General features: G+C 39.3%; 1 pseudogene; it reads left to right on the forward strand.

Moving 5' to 3' along the window:
* The first annotated feature begins 1,538 nt into the window (after nt 1–1,538).
* Nucleotides 1,539–7,783, forward strand: LOC132651575 (A disintegrin and metalloproteinase with thrombospondin motifs 6-like; annotated as a pseudogene).
* The last annotated feature ends 10,326 nt before the right edge of the window (nt 7,784–18,109 follow it).

Genomic DNA, 18,109 nt, shown 5'->3' on the forward strand with positions numbered 1-18,109 from the left:
TAAAAGCACACAAACCACACATGACAGTACCAGTGTCCAAGGCTCTTAGTTTAGGAAAAGTGTTACATATTTCTTTCAAGTGACTTGTCCTTGATCTGTGGCTTTCACATTATTAGAGGTTACATTTTTATTTGTTAAATGCACAGATATGTCCTCAGTCAGTGAATTCCTTAGTGTTAAAATGCTCCCTGACCTGGACAACTCTTTGAACAAAAATCTTTTAATTGGGACCATGCTTATCTTTTTACAGAGACCATCTGTATTTCATGATAGTTTGCAGTCGTCTTGTTGTTGTCCTTCAGCAGAACCAAGAGCTTTTCATACCAAAATCATCAGGCAGAGAGATATAGCTAGAGCTATAGAGAGCTAGAGAGACAGATTCAAAAACTGTGAGACGGAGACCTTCAGAAACAAAGATTTAAAGAGAGAGAAACCCGAGAGACAGAGACTCAATTCTGTGTGTTCACTTTCATTGGCATATTCACCTCAAAAGCACACCCTCTTATAATATAACTCCAATAGAAATTACATTATCTAACAAGGCCATAACTCCTAACCTAGGTCCCAGACATTTCATCCCTGTTGACTAAACAAGTAAATAAATGATCTTCAAGTGATATTGCAATTCAAATCACCTGAAGGTGGAAAAAGATGAAGGACTTATAGTCTAACAAAACTTAGTTATCCTGATAGTTTATCATTGAATACAAGGGTTAAAGTCCTAGAAACTTACAAGGACTAAAGAACAGGACTGACAATATGGAATATTTCAATAATGGATTATTATTCAGGTAAGAAAATGACATCATGATGTTTTCAGGCAAATGGATGGACCCCAGAAATATCATCCTTGAAGTAAGTAAAATGCAGAAAAACAAATATGGTATGTATTCAGTTATTAGGAGGTCTCCTAATAGTGGGATATAAAGTTCTAATAGGCCATCTGTTGTGACCAAACCAGTCTTCCAATAGGAAGATTGAGTGGCAGTTGCATTGTGGGGCAGGACATCCTATGAAAAATATCAAGTAACCCGAGCTGTTGTTATTAAAATATGCTGCTTTCTATCCTAAACTGATAGATCATTGCCATATTCTTGCATCCAAAAAGATGCTTCCTTCTGCAATAAACGGAATTGCATATAGACCCAAAGTCCAATATTATTCAGAGATAGAACTTAAAATACCGAGCTGTAGATGGGATTTCCCTATGAAATTCTCCCTCCCCTCACAACTCTGGAAATCCTGCAGGAGAGGATGCAGGAAGAGTGTCATAATTAAAGGGGACTGAGTACACAAGGAGAACAACACCCTGCGAATCAGGCCACAGATGAAGATGATGCAGCTGGACTTAATGAAAACTGATAAGGTAGATTCCAATAGAAGTAGGAGGAGGACATCTCCAATAAGGGAACTAGAGAAAGGGCATTGGGGTAGAAGAAGGAGGTAGGTAGGACTGGAAGCAGAAGAGTGATGGGGCAGCATAGGGGATATAAAGTGAACAAATTGTAATAAATAAATATATAGGCAAATCTGTGATCATGGTGATGTATTATGAAGTTCTTCAGGATGAATTGCTCATTTTGGTGCTGGTGTCAGAGTGGGGCAAGAATTAACTCAGTTTTTGTTGTTGTTGTTGTTTTGTTTTTAAGGAAATTGGAACTGAGACTCTGATCATGTTCCAATGAGTATATGAACAACACATACTAAAATTGATCTATTTTATAAAAAATTAGTATAAAATCAGGACAGTCCCAAACACAAAATATCAAAGAAATCAAGGACGCCATGCAAAGACGAAATCTAAAAATAACAGGAATTAATGAAAAGCTAGACTTCAGGCTCCAAAGTCCAGAAAATATTTTCAAGAAAATCATAGAAGAAAATTTTCCCAACTTAAAGAAAGAGATGTCCATAAATATACAAGAGGCCTACAGAACACCTTATAGACTAGACCAGAAAAGAAACACATGTCACATCATAGTCAAAACACTAAATCTACAGACAAAGAAAAGATATTAAAAGTAGCAAGGGAAAATGGCCAAGTAACATATGAATGTAAACCTATCAGAATCACACCGGACTTCTCATCAGAAACTATGAAAGGCAGAAGGGCCTGGGCAAGTATCATGGAGACTCTAAGAGATCACATGCCAACCCAGACTACTATACCCTGCAAAGCTTTCAATCAACATAAATGGAGAAAACAAAATATTTTATGACAAAACTAAATTTATGCAATATCTACACAGCAAACCAGCCCTACAGAACATACTAGAAAGAAAACTCCAATCCAATGAAAACAACTTCACTGAAGAAAACATGGCATACAGATAATATCCCAACAAAAATGAAAAGAAAACAAGCAATGAAACACAGTAAGATCACCGACTTCAATACAAAAGAAACTAACATTTATTGGTCAATATTATCTATCAGCATCAATGGACTCAACTCACCAATAAAAAGATGCAGACTAACAGAATGGGTGTGTAAGCAGGATCCAACATTCTGCTGCATCCAAGAAACACACCTCTGCAACAAAGATAAACACTACCTCAGAGTAAAAGGCTGTAAAAATATCTTTCAATCAAATGGACCCAGAAAACAAGCTGGGGTAGCTATCCGAATAACTAATAAAATAAACTTTCAACCATAATTAATCAAAAAAGATGAGGAAGGACACTACATTCTCATCACAGGAATAATCCACCAAGAGGACATCACAGTTCTTAATATCTATGCCTCAAACACAAGAGCGCCTACATTCATAAACGAAACATTACTAAAACTTAAATCACACATCGATCCCATCACCTTGATAGTGGGAGGCTTTAATACTCCACTTTCACCAAGGGACAGATCATCTAGACAGAAACCAAATAAGGAAATAAAGGCACTTACAGAGGTCCTAAATCAAACGGTCCTAATAGATGTCTACAGAACTTTCCACCCAAACATAGAAGAGTATGCCTTCTTTTCAGCACCTCATGGAACCTCCTCCAAAATAGAACATATAGTTGGTCATAAAGGAAGCCTCAGCAGATACAAGAAGATTGATATAATCCCCTGTATTCTATCTGACCACCATGGAATAAAGCTGGACATCAACAACATGGAATTAGAAAAAAGCCTACAAGCACATTGAGACTGAACAACTTGCTGCTCAATGATAGCTGGGCTAAGGTAGAAATGAAGGAAGAAATTAAAGACTTCCTAGAATTCAATGAAAATGAAGGTACAACATACCCTCATTTATGGGACACAATGAAAGCAGTGCTCAGAGGAAATTTTATAGCATTAAGTGCCTTCAAGAAAAAAAATTGTGACATCTCATACAAGCAACTTAATGGACCAACTGAAAGCCCTAGGGAAAAAAGAAGCAAATGCACCCAAGAGGAGCAGATGGCTGGAAATAATCAAACTCAGAGCAAAAATCAATCAACTAGAAACAAATAAAACTATTCAAAGAATCAATGAAACCAAAAGCTGGTTCTTTGAAAAAAAAAAAAAAAACAAAAAAAAAAAACAAGATAGACAAACCTTTAGCTAAACTAACCAAAAGGCAGAGAGAAGCTAGCCAAATCAGCAAAATCAGAAATGAAAAGGAGGTCATAAGTACAGCCACTGAGGAAATCCAAACAATCATTAGGTCATACAACAAAAGCCTACATGCCATAAAATTCGAAAATCTAAAAGAAATGGACAAGTTTCTTGATAGATTCCATTTACCAAAATTAAGTTAAGATCAGATAGAAAGATTGAATAGTTCTATTTCCCCCAAGGAAATAGAGGCAGTCATCAACATTTTCCCCTCCAAAAAAAGTCCTGGGCCAAATGGATTCAGTGTAGAATTCTACCAGACCTTCAAATATGTGCTAACTCCAATTCTCTCCAAACTATTCTACAAAATAGAAACAGAAGGAACATTACCAAATTCATTCTATGAAGCCACATTCACCTTAATACCTAAACCGCAAAAAGACCCAACAAAAAAAGAGAACTTTAGGCCTATCTCTCATATGAACATTGACACAAAAATACTCAATAAAATACTTGCAAACCGAATCCAAGAACACATCAAAGATATCATCCACCATGACCAAGTAGGCTTCATCCCAGGCATGCAAGGGTGGTTCAACATACAGAAATCCATCAATGTAATCCACTACATAAACAAACTGAAGGAGAAAAACCACATGATCATCTCCTTAGATGCCGAAAAAGCATTTGACAAAGTCCAACACCCATTCATGTTTAAAGTCTTGGAGAGATCAGGGATCAAGGCAGATATCTAAACATAGTAAAGGCAATATTCAGCCAGCCTATAGCCAACATCAAACTTAAAAGAGAAACTTAAATCAATCCCACTGAAATCAGAAACAAGACAAGGCTGCCCACTCTCTTCATATCTCTTCAACATAGTACTTGAAGTCCTAGCCAGACCAATAAGACAACTAAAGTTGATCAACTGGATACAAATGAGAAAGGAAGAGGTCAAAGTGTCACTATTCACAGTAGATATGATAGTACATATGATCGACCCAAAAATTCAACCAGAGAACTCCTGCACCTGATAAACACCTTCAGCAAAGTCGCAGGATACAAAATCAACTAAAAAAAAAAAAAAAAATCAGAAGGCCTCCTGTATACCAAAGACAAAAGGGCCGAGAAAGAAATAAAGGAAACAAAACCCTTTACAATAGCCACTAACCACATAAAGTACCTTGGGTTGACACTAACCAAGCAAATGAAAGACCTTTTTGAGAAAAAGTTCAAGCCTCTGAAGAAAGAAATTGAAGAAGATATTACAAGATGGAAAGATCTCCCATGCTCATGGATTAGTAGGATAAACATTGTGAAAACGGCCATTCTGCCAAAAGCAATCTACAGATTCAATGCAATTCCAACGAAAATACCAACTCAATTCTTTATGGACCTTGAAAAAAAGATTCTCAGCTTCATATGGAGAAACAAAAAACCCAGAATCTCCAAAACAATCCTGAATAACAACAGATCATCTGGAGGTATCTTCATCCCTGATCTCAAGGTGTACTACAGAGCAATAGTAATAAAAACTGCATGGTATTGGCATAGAAACAGAAAGGAAGATGATTGGAACCGAATAGAAGATTCAGAAATAAACCCACACAACTATGAATACTTGATTTTTGACAAAGCAGCTAAATCCATTCAATGAAAAAGATAGCATCTTCAACAAATGGTGCTGGTCCAACTGGATGCAGGAAAATCAATATAGATCCATATTTATCACCCTGCACAAAACTAAAGTCCAAGTAGATCAAAGACCTCAACATTAAACCCAATACTCTCAATTGGTTAGAAATAATAGTGGGGAACAGCCTAGAACTCATTGGCACAGGAGACAACTTTCTGAGAAGAACACCAACAGCACAGGCTCTAAGAGCAACAGTCAATAAATGGGACTTCATGAAGCTGAAAAGCTTCTGTAAAGCAAAGGACACCATCATCCAAACAAAATGACTGCCTACAGATTGGGAAAGAATCTTCACCAACCCTTTATCTCACAGAGGGCTAATATTCAGTATATATAAAGAAATAAAGAAGCTGAAAAGCAACAGACCAAACAATCCAATTAAAAACGGGGAACAGAGCTAAACAGAGAATTCTTAATAGAGGATTATAGAATGTCAGAGAAACAATTAAAGAAATGCTCAATGTCATTAGCCATTAGAAAAAATGCAAATCAGAATGACTGTGAGATTTCACCTTACACCCATCAGAATGGCCAAAATGAAAAACTCAAGTGACAACACATGCTGGAGAGGTTGTGGAGAAAGGGGAACCCTCCTCCACTGCTGTTGGGAATGTAAACTGGTACAACCACTTTGAAAGTCAATCTGGAGCTTAGTCAGACCATTAGGAATAATGCTTCCTCAAGACCCAGCTATACCACTGCTAGGTCTATACCCAAAATTTGCCCAAGTACACAACTAGGACATTTGCTCAACCATGTCTGTAACAGCTTTATTTGTAATTAGTCAGAACCTGGAAACAACCCAGATGTCCATCATCAGAGGAATGGATACAGAAATTGTGGTAATTTTACACAATGGAATACTACTCAGCAATCAAAAAGGAGGAAATCATGAAATTTGCAGGCATATGGTGGAATCTAGAAAAGATCATTCTTAGTGAAGTATCCCAGAAGGAGAAAGACAAACATGATATACACTCGCTTATATAGACCTACAATATATAATAAACATAATGAAGTCTATACACCTAAAGGAGATAAACAAGAAAGCAGACACGAGGTAAGATGATCAATCCTCTCTTAGAAAGACAAATGAGGTGTGCATTGGACATATGATAGGAGTCTACTTCAGAAGGCATCTGAAAGACCCTACCAAGCAGCTTTTCAAAACAGATACTAAGACTCATGACCAAACCTTCTGCAGAAGGGGAGTTAGTATGACAGGGAAAGGATAGGAGCCCCACAAGACCAAATATATCTGGGTACGGGGTCTTTTCTGAGACTGTATCACCAAGCAAGGACCATGGTTGGATATGGATATAACCTAGAACCTTTACTCAGACGAAGCTCCTGGTAGCTCAATAACCAATTGTTTTCCCATAGTAAGGGGAACAGGGACTAACTTTGACAGGAACTCAATGGCAGGCTCTTTGACTCTGCACCCCCCAAGGGAGGATCAGTTCTGCTAGGCCACAGAGGAGGACATCACAGCCAGCCCTGAAGAAGAATTGATCCACAGAAGAAACAGTTTCTACTCCACAGAGAACCTACATGAAGATCAAGCTGTCCCCCGGCCACACATGTCTTTAAATCTGAGGGGGATGATTACTATATTAATGGTGCCTGGAGTATTGACTGGCCTAGAAAATTTGATGTTTCTGGGACAGCTTTCCACTACAAGAGACCAACAGATCACCCAGAATCCTTGGAAGCTCTAGAACCTACCTCTGAAAACCTCATTGTAATGGTTCTACTCCAAGAACAGAATTTGGGAATTAGGTACAAGTTCAATGTTCCCATTGTTTGTACTGGCAGTGGTGATAATGAAGTTGGCTTTATGTGGAATCATCAGCCCTGGTCAGAGTGCTCAGCTACCTGTGCTGGAGGTGTCCAAAGACAAGAAGTGGTCTGTAAAAGATTGGATGACAACTCTATTGTCGAGAACAATTTCTGTGATCCTGACAGTAAGCCCCCTGAAAATCAAAGAGCCTGCAACACTGAGCCCTGCCCACCTGCATGCTTCATTGGAGACTGGTGCAGCAAAACTTGTGATAGTGGGATGCACATGAGGGCCGTGCTCTGCATTAGGAAGGTTGGACTGTCTGAGGAGGAGACACTGGACTACAGTGACTGTTTAACCCACTGGCCTGTGTAGAAAGAGTCCTGCAACAACCAGTCATGTCCACCTCAGTGGGTAGCTTTGGACTGGTCTGAATTTACTCCAAAATGTGGGCCAGGATTCAAGCGCCAGATTGTTCTGTGCAAGAGCTGTGACCTTTATAAACATTCTGAGCTGCACAATGTCCAGAGGAGAGCAAGCATCCAGCTCCCATCTGCTGCAGTCTGGGCCGTTGCCCTCCTCCCCACTGGGTGGTAGGAGACCGGGGCCAGTGCTCTGCTCAGTGTGGCTTAGGACAGCAAATGTGAAATGTGCAGTGTCTCTCCTATACTGGACAGGGATCTGTTGACTGTCTGGAAGCTGTTCGGCCTCTATCCATGCAGCAGTGTGAAAGCAAATGTGACAGTACTCCCTGGACACAGTATTAGGAGAGAATGCCAGATCTGAGAGATCCAAACAACACAGGGAAACTCACTGTGGAGTGTTTGTGTTCTTTCAAGTAAATCTAATAGCCTGTTTACCTCCTTGGACCATTAAGATCAATTTTATTATGGACTTAACAATGACACTGAATCCATTTGTGTTTAAGACTGTTTTAAATATAGTTATTATGACTTGGTCAACTATGGAAGTAGAAGAGATTCAGATTAAGTCATAGCTTAAAAATATTTACTATACTTTATCTCACCACAATTTAAATTATAAAATGGACCTTGAACTGTAATTTAAGAAACAATTATAAATCAAACATATTGAAAGTTTGTATTTTTTGTTATCCCACATAATTTCCTTAGGAATGACCCCTGTTCTGAGCACTGCTTTAAACTCAACAGTGACGGACTTGGTTTGAAGCTGTGCAGCAATGGCTGCAGCTGTGCAAGTCTATAAACTCAGTGCTAAGAGACTGTGGCCAATTTGCCATTGTGCAATGAAGCTGAGATTTCCATTATAAATTTAAGAGAAAAACATTTCAATTTCATGTAGAAGCCAGACCTAGGGTATGGCAGAGACTGAAGTACTAGGCCCTTTGCAGCCATCACACAGGATGCCTTACTATATAGAATGAGTAGACATGCCTATATAGCCAAACTTAATTTTAATTCTCTCTTACATTCAGCATTTAAGCATCTTGTACCTGGTATTTACACTGATAGTGGCTTTTTTTTTTTTCTTGCCCCTTTTTTATAAAGACTGGACAGTTATGCCTTTATAACCAAACTTTATATAAACTCAGTTAGCATTAGCATATAAACTCTCTTACCCTTAGGGTTAATTGGATTTTACTACTCTTTGGCTTACCCTCTTTTTAATATGGGATGGACAGTTTTGTTTTCTAAACATATCAATATAATTATTGAGTTTTTAAAACTAAACTAGGTTGGAATGTACTTTGCCATCTTTAAGCCTCATGTGATTTTTTTTCCATAGGCATGACCAACATTTTCTCCCCATGAAAATATCTCACATTTAAAAGGATAAGGTAGTTTCCACAGCAGTGTGACATTATCTCTCTTTACACAAACCTACAATTGATGTGAATCCCACCTTTAGATCAGTAACTATTAATATTTACTATTGATTTTGTAAGACCTAGGGTCTCATAGCTCAGGAGTTAAAGATCCTGCACATCCCAGAAAAACCACAGACCACGGACTCATTGCAAAAGCAAGAGGTTTATTAACCATTGGGAAATGGGGTCACCCATGCCAGCAAAGAGTGGTACCAGGAGACAAAAGCTTTAGTTTTTTTTTCTTGTTTTTAATTTTTATATTAATTACACTTTATTCATTTTTGTATCCCCCCATAAGCCCCTCCCTCCTCCCCTACCGATCCCACCATGCTTCCCCTTTCTGCATGCATGCTACTCCCCAAGTCCACTGATAGGGGAGGTTCTCCTCTCCTTTCTGATCTTACTCTATCAGTTTTCATCAAAAGTGGCTGCATTGTCCTCTACTGTGGCCTGGTAGGGCTGCTCCCCCATCAGAAGAAGGTGATTAAAGAGCAGGCCAATCAGATTATGTCAGAGGCAGTCCATCTTCCCATTACTATGTAACCCACTTGGACACTGAACTGCCATGGGCTACATCTGTGCAGGGTTCTAGGTTATCTCCATGAATAGTCCTTGGTTGGAGTATGAGTTTCTGGGAAGTTCCCTGTGTTCAAATTTTCTTGTTCTGTTGCTCTCCTTGTGGAGACCCTGTCCTCTCCAGCTCTTACTATTTCCCACTTCTTACATAAAATTCCATTCACTCTGCCCAACAGTTGGCCATCAGGCTCAGCATCCACTCTGATAGTCTGCAGGGCAGAGGATTTCAGAGGCCCTCTGTGGTAGGCTCCTAGTTTGTTTCCTGTTTTCTTCTTCTGGCTTTCAGAAGCCCTCTGTAGAAGGTTCCTAAGTTGTTTTCTGTTTTCTTCTTCTTCTGATGTCCATCCTCTTTGTCTTTCAGGATAGGGATTGACCATTTTAGTTAGGGTCCTCTCTTTTGCTTAGTTTCTTTAGATGTACAGATTTTAGTGGGTTTGTCCTGTGTTGTATGTCTATATGAGTGAGTATATATCCTGTGTGTCTTTTTGTTTCCGGGACAACTCACTCAGGATGATCCTTTCCAGGTCCCACCATTTACCTGCAAATTTCATGATTTCCTTATTTTTCATTGCTGAGTAATATTCCATTGTATAGATGTACCACAATTTCTGCATCCATTCTTCAGTTGAGGGGCATCTGGGTTGTTTCCAGCTTCTGGCTATTACAAATAAAGCTGCTACAAACATGGTTGAGCAAATGTTCTTTTTGTGTACTTGCACCTGTTTTGGATATATGGCTAGAGTGGTATGGCTGGATCTTGGGGAAGCACTATTCCTAGTTGTCTGAGAAAGCCCCAGATTTATTTCCAGAGTGGTTGTACAAGTTTACTCCCACCAGCAGTGGAGAAGGATACCCCTTTCTCAACAACCTCTCCAGCATGTGTTGTCACTTGAGTTTTTGATCTTGGCCATTCTCATGGGTATAAGGTGAAATCTCAGGGTTGTTTTGATTTGCATTTCCCTAATGGCTAATGAGGTTGAGCATTTCTTTAATTGCTTCTCTGCCATTTGATATTCCTCTACAGAGAAATCTCTGTTTAGCTCTGTTCCCCATTTTTTAAGTGGATTACTTGGTTTGCTGCTTTTCAGCTTCTTTAGTTCTTTATATATACTGGATATGAATGCTCTGTCAGATAAAGGGTTGGTGAAGCTTCTTTTCCAATCTGTAGGCAGTTGTTTTGTTTTGATGACAGTGACATTTGCTTTACAGAAGCTTTTCAGTTTCATGAGTTCCCATTTATTTATTGTTACTCTTAGAGCCTGTGCTGTTGGTGCTCTGTTCAAGAAGTTTTCTCCTGTACCAATGAGTTCTAGGGTATTCCTCACTTTTTTTTCTTGCCAATTTAATGTGTCTGGTTTTATGTGGAGGTCTTTGATCTACTTGGACTTTAGTTTTGTGCAGGGTGATAAGTATGGATCTATTTTCATTTTTCTACATGTAGACATCCAGTTGGACCAGCACCATTTGTTGAAGATGCTATCTTTTTTCCATTGTAGTGTTTTGGCATCTTTGTCAAAGATCAGGTGTCCATAAGTGTGTGGGTTTATTTCTGGGTCATCTTTTTGGTTCCATTGATCCACCATTCTGTTTCTATGCCAGTACCATGCAGTTTTTAAAACTGTTGCTCTATAGTACAACTTAAGATCAACTCTTATTTCAGTTAATCTGTCACATATTTCTTTCAACTGGTCATTAATAAAGTCACAAGTCCTTGACATGTGAATTTCATATTAACACAAATTCCGTTATTATTTGTTAAATGCACAGATATGTCCTCTGTCAATGAATTAGTTACTGTGGAAAAACTCCCTGACCAAGGCAAACCTTTGAACAAAAAAGCATTTAATTGGGACCTTGCCTCTACTTTTGCAGAGACAATCTAGGATGTCATGTTGGCAAGCAGTCATCTCATTATAGTACCTCAGCAGAACTGACAGCTTTTCATACTGAACCACAAGCAGCAGTCATAGAGAGGGTGACAGAAAGAGACAGAGAGAGATACAGACAGAGAGAGAAAGAGCTAGAGAAACCAATTCAGAAATAGAGAGACCAAGACATAAAGAAACAAATATACAAATTGACCTAGACAAAGAAACAGAGACTCCATTCTTTCTGGTCACTTTTACTGACATATCAACCTCTGAGCACATAGTCCTATAGCATAACTCCAAAAGAAATTATATTTTTTAATATTTTTTATTTTATTAAAATCACATTTTATTCAGTTTGTATTCCCCAATAAACCCTTCCCTCCACCCATCCTTATCCCACCCTCACTCTGCTTTGTCCACTCATGCCCTTTACCAAGTCCACTAATAGGAACTTCCTCTTCTTCCTTCTCTTCCTACTATCAGATCATGCCAGAAGTGTCTGCATTGTCTTCCTCTGTGGCCTATTAAGGCTGCTCCACCATCAGGGTATGGTTTTCAAAGAGCAGGACATTCAGTTCATGTAAGATGCAGTCCCTATTCCCATTACTATTGAACACACTTGGACACTGAATTGCCATAAGCTCCATCTGTGCAAAGGTTCTAGGTTACCTCCATGCATGGTACTTGCTTACAGTCTCAGGAAAAACTCTTGTGCTTGATTCTGTTGTTCTCCTGGTGGAGCTCCTGTCCTCTCCTTATCTTACTATTTTCCACTTCTTTCATTAGATTCCATGCATTCTGCTCAACAGTTAGCCATAATTCTCAGCATCTGCTTTGATAATCTGCACAGCAGAGGCTTTCATGGGCCCTCTGGAGCAGGCTCCTAATGTATTCCCTGATCTCTCCTTCTGCTTTACAGAAGTTTTTCATTTTCATGAAGTCTGTTTTACTGATTTTTGCTCTTAGAGCATGTGCTGTTGGTGTTCTCTTCAGTAAGTTGTCTCCTGTGCCAATGAGTTCAAGGATCATCCCCACTTTTTCTTCTAACTGATTTGATGTGTCTAGTTTTATGTTGAGGTCTTTGATCCACTTGGACTTTAGTTTTGTGCAGGGTGATGAGTATGGATCTATTTTCATTTTTCTACATGTAGACATCCAATTGGATCAGCATCATTTGTTGAAGATGCTGTCTTTTCTTCATTGTATGGTTTTGTCATCTTTGCCAAAGATCAGGTGTCCATAAGTGTGTGGGTTTATCTCTGGGTCCTGTTTGGTTCCATTGATCCACCATTCTGTTTCTATGCCAGTACCATACAGTTTTTATTGCTGTTGCTCTATAGGACAGCTTAAGATCAGGGATGGAGATACCTCCAGATGATCTTTTATTGTAGAGGATTGTATTAGCAATTCTGAGTTTCTTCTTATTCCATATGAAGTTGAGAATTTTTCTTTCTAGGTTTGTAAAGAATTGGTAATGTGATGGGAATTGCATTGAATCTGTAGATTGCTTTTGGTAAGAGGGCCATTTTTACTATGCTAATCCTGACAAGCCATGAGCATGGGAAATTTTTTCATTGTCTGATGTCTTCTTCTAATTCTTTCTTCAGAGACTTGAAATTTTTTTTTTCATACAAGTCTTTGACTTGCTTAGTTAGGGTTACTCCAAGGTATTTTATGTCATTTGTGCCTATTTTGAAGGGTATTGTTTCCATAATTTCTCACTCAGCCCTTTTTTTCTTTTGTATACAGGAGGGCTACTGATTTTTTTAACTAATTTTGTATCAGGCCACTTTGCTAAAGGTGTTTTTCAGATGTAGGAGTTCCCTGGTAGAGTTTTTGGGGTCAGTCACGTATTCTATCATATCATCTGCAAGTAGTGATAATTTGACTTCTTTTTTTTCCAATTTGTATTCACTTGATCTCCTTCAACTGTCTTATTGCTCTACCAAGGATTTCCAGAACTATGTGAAGAGATATGGAGAGAGTGGGCAGCATTGCCTTGTCCCTGACTTCAGTGGGATTGCTTTCAGTTTCTCTCCATTCAGTTTGATCTTGTTTATAGGCTTGCTGTATATCACCTTTACTATGTTTAGATATGTGCCTTGTATCCCTGATCTCTCCAATATTTTAAACATGAATGGATGTTGGATTTTGTCAAATGCTTTTTCAGCATCTAGAGAGATTATCATATGGTATTTTTCTTTCAGTTTGTTAATATGGTGGATCACATTGATGGATTTCCATAAATTGAACCACCCCTGTATACCTTGGATGAAGTCTACTTTGTCCTGGTGGATGATATCTTTGATGTGTTCTTGTATTTGATTTGCAAGTATTTTGTTGAGTATTTTTGCATCAATGTCCATAAGGGAGATTGGCCTGAAATTCTCTTGCTTTGTTGAGTCTTTGTGAGGTTTAGGTACCAAGGTGACTGTGGCTTCATAGAATGAATTTGGTAATGTTCCTTCTGTTTCTATTTTGTGGAATAGTTTGAAGAGAATTGGTGTTAGCTCTTCTTTGAAGGTCTGGTAGAATTCTGCACTGAAGCCATCTGGTCCTGGGCTCTTTTTGGTTGGGAGATTTTCGATGACCGCTTCTATTTCTTTAGGGGATATAGGACTATTTAATTGATTTAGCTGGTCCTGATTCAGCTTTGATAAGTCAAATCTATCATGAAAATTGTTAATGTCATTTAGATTTTCAAATTTTGTGGCATATAGAATTTTGAAGTAAGTCCTAATGATTGTTTGGATTTCCTCAGTGTCTGTACTTATGTCCCCCTTTTCATTTCTGATTTTGTTGGTTTGGGTGGTGTCTCTCTGCCTTTTAGTTAGCTTGGCTAAGGATTTATCAATTTTTTTTATTTTCTCAAAGAACCAGCTCTTAGTTTCATTGATTCTTTGAATTGATTATTTTTTTTCTAATTAATTGATTTCAGCCCTGAGTTTGATTATTTCCAGCAGTCTACTTCTTTTTGGTGTGTCTGCTTTTTCTTTTTCTAGGGTTTTTAAGTGAGCCAATAAGTTGCTTGAGTGCATTGTCTCAAATTTCTTCTTGAAGGCACTTAGTGCTATGAAGTTTTCTTTTAGCACTGCCTTCATTGTGTCCCACAAGTTTGGGTATGTTGTGTCTTCATTTTCATTGAGTTCTAGGAAGATTTTAATTTCTTTCTTTATTTCTTCCCTGACCCATATGTCTTTTAATAGCAAGTCGTTCAGTTTCCATGTATGTGTAGGCTTTTTGCTATTTCTGTTGTTATTGAGGTCCAGTTTTATTCCATGGAGATCAGACAAGATACAAGGTCTTATTTCTATTTTTTTTTTTTATCTGTTGAGGCTTGCTTTGTGACCAACAATGTGGTCTATTTTGAAGAAGGTTCCATGAGGTGCTGAGAAGAAGATAAATTGTTTGTGTTTGGGTGTAAGGTTCTGTAAATGTCTGTTAGGTCCATCTCTCTGTTAGAGATATTGTTTCTTTGTTTAATTTCTGTTTAGTTGACCTGTCCTTTGTTGAGAGTGGGGTGTTGAAGTCTCTCACTTTTAGTGTGTGGGAATCTATGTGTCGTTTAAGTTTTATCAATATTTCCTTTACAAATGTGGGTGCCCTTGTATTTGGGGCATAGATGTTCAGGATTGTCATGTCTTCTTGGTGGAATTTTCCCTTGATGAAAATGAAGTGTCCTTTCCCATCTCTTTTGATTAATTTTGGTTGAAAGTCTATTTTAACAGATATTAGAAGGGCTACTCCTGCTTGCCTCTTGCATCCATTTGCTTGGAAAGCCATATTCCATCTCTTTACCCTCAGGTAATATCTATCTTTGTGACTTAGGTGTGTTTCTTGTATACAACAAATGGCTGGGTTTTGTTTATGCATCCATTCTGTTAGTGTGTGTCTTTTTATTGGAGAATTAAGTCCATTAATATTGAGAGAGATTAATGACCTGTGGCCATTAGATCTTTGAATTTGATATTGGCTGTGGTCATAAAGTTGTGTGCTTGGTTGCTTTTTGTTTTACTGTAGTGGGGTTATTTATTTCCTGTGTTTTCTTGAATGTAGCTAGCTTTCTTGGGTTGTATTTTCCCTTCTAGTGTCTGTTGTAATGCTGGATTTGTTTGTAGGTATTGTTGAAATTTGTTTTTGTCATTGAATATCTTGTTTTCTCCGTCTATGAGAACTGAGAGTTTTGCAGGGTATAGTAGTCTCAGATGACATCTGTGGTGTCTTATGGTCTGCATGTTATCCGTCCAGGCCCTTCTGGCTTTCATAGTCTCTGTTGAAAAGTCAGGTGTGATTCTAATGGGTTTGCCATTATATCTTACTTGGCCTTTTTCTCTTGCAGCTTTTAGTATTTTGTTGTTGTTGTTGTTGTTCTGTATACTTACTGTTTTGATTATTATGTGGTGGGAGGATTTTCTTTTCTGGTCTAATTTATTGGGTGTTCTATAGGCCTCATGTATTCTTATTGGCCTCTCCTTTAAGTTGGGGAAATTTTCTTCAATGATTTTGTTGAAAATATTTTCTGGGTCTTGGAGAAGGGAGTTTTATTTTTCCTTTATACCTATTATACTTAGGTTTTATCTTTTCATATTGTCTTGGATTTCTTGGACGGTCTGTGTCAGGAATTTTTTTAGATTTATCATTTTCTTTGACAGGTACATCTATTTCTTCCATTGTATCTTCCACACCTGAGATTCTTTCTTCCATTTCAGGTAGCCTATTGGTTATGCTAAACTCTGTAGTTCCTGCTTTCTTCCCTAAGTTCTTTCTCTCCAGCATTTCTTCTGTTTGTGTTTTTTTTTTTTTTTTTTTTTAATTTTCCTATTCTATCATTAGGTCTTGAGCTATTTTGTTGGTTTCCTCCCCCTGTCTGACTGCATTTTCATGTTTTTCCGTCAATTCCTTCAGCTGTTTGTTTGATCAATCCACTGTTTCTTTTATTTCCTTCAGTGATTAAAGCATTTCCAAACAGTTTCCACAAACTGGCTGCAGCTTCTTCTATTTCTTTTTGTATTTTGTTTCCTCTGTTTTCTTCTTCATGAGCAAAGATGTTAGGTCATCTCCTTGAATTTCAATTATGCTGGGGTGTCTAGGGCTATTTGCCCCTGTATAAGTGGGTTCTGGAGATGCCATATTGCTCTGGCTTTTGTTGGTTGGACTTTTATGCTGTCCTCTACCCATTGGGCTATTTTAGTTGTTTGAAGTTAGTTTCTGGTTGTTCCTGGACTCTTGTAGTGGCAGGAAGATGATTTTTCCTGAAGGAAGCCTTCTCATCTTTTTGGGTATAGTCACTGGATGGCCAGTGTTTTTCAGGAGTTGCTACAGCTCACCTCAGGCATAGAGACCTGGGTGGTAACTGTGGTCTTGATTAGTCAAGAGGGCTCTCCTCTCACTGGGAGAAGTCCTGGAGACAGCTGCCCTCCTTCTGGGTTTCTTGCTATAAATTTAGTGATCAGCTGTTGTAACCTGTGTGTACTGTGGTTTGGTCGGTTTTGTCAGGGATAACTGATTGCCCCGTGCAGCAGTATCTGGGGGTCAATATCAGGGTTCCTGGTCTTTTGTAGGACTGAGGTTGGAGCTCTGTGCCCCAGAACCCAAGAGGTAATCTGTGGCGGGTGAGTACTGCTCTCCTGGTAGCAGTAAGCTATCTGGGGCACAGCAGTTCCCTGGGTTGGGTCAGTCTGTGGGACCTTTACCAGGGATATACTGGGTTTCCTAAGTCCATCCTCTTTGTTTTGTTCCTTTTCCTTGTGTGGGTTTTTCCAGACAGTGACTCTAAGACTCTGGTGTCTTGGGGCACACAGTTCTGTCTGTAAGGAGTAGTTGGTACAAAGCAGGCCTCTGGGATGGCAGAGTGTGCACCCACCTGCTAGTCTTTGGGAGCTGGGTTCCCAATAACTCTGTGCTCCCTGCTTGGGCCTGGATCTGTGATGGCTGTGGCATATTCACCTGTTTGCTATCTGTGGTCTGCTAGACTTTCCCCAGGCAAAGCCTAGGTGACCCCAGCAGCATGGTTTCTTCCTTCCCTGTGGGGCCCTCTCTGGACCAGGATTCCCAGTCTTTGTTGCACTGGGGCATGCAGCTCGTTTATACTGGTGAGCTGGGAGTGCATTTGTGATGGCGGTGGTTACTTGTGGTCCCCAAGACCTTCCAGGAAAAGATTGGGTGACCTGTGATCAGACTAGTGACTTTGCTTTCCCGTGGGGTTTTCTTGGAATGGGACTCCCAGTCTCAGGCACCTTTGTGCCCACAGATCAGCCTGGGAAAGTGATGGGGACACGCTGGCTTGAGGCTCCAGCCAGTAGACCCAAAGCCTGCGTTACCCGGGATTTCTTCTGAGTTCTGGCTGGACAGCGAAGAGTGGACCCAACCGATTCCCATACAGTGGGAGCTTCCCCTCTCCTGGGAAACATGATCTCTGTAGCTTTAGGCCCCCAGAGTTCAGTCTCCTGGTCACTGTACGGAGAGTGCTGTTCTGCTTCTCAGACACAGTGCTCTCACAGCACTGCCATCTTGGCTCCCCCTGGCTTTAGGTTTTAAAAAAAATGCGGGAAATTTGAAGTTGAGGTTTTGGCAATTTGAGATTGGATGAGGAAGCTATAAAGTAAGATAATTGGTTAGTCTTAGGTGCTCAAGCTTAGCCAGTCCTGCCAAGTATGGATGCAGCTGTAGTTGAAGGTGAGTGTGGATAGCTCATCCTTGAAGATTAGAGGCTGGGGAATTTTGGCTGGATGTCAGGAGCTACTCAGAAGAACTCTGGGTTGGTTGCTAAGAAACATTATCTCGAAGACGAGGCTCTG

Source organism: Meriones unguiculatus, assembly GCF_030254825.1.
Source record: "Meriones unguiculatus strain TT.TT164.6M chromosome Y unlocalized genomic scaffold, Bangor_MerUng_6.1 ChrY_unordered_Scaffold_23, whole genome shotgun sequence".
NCBI classification, from domain to species: domain Eukaryota; kingdom Metazoa; phylum Chordata; class Mammalia; order Rodentia; family Muridae; genus Meriones; species Meriones unguiculatus.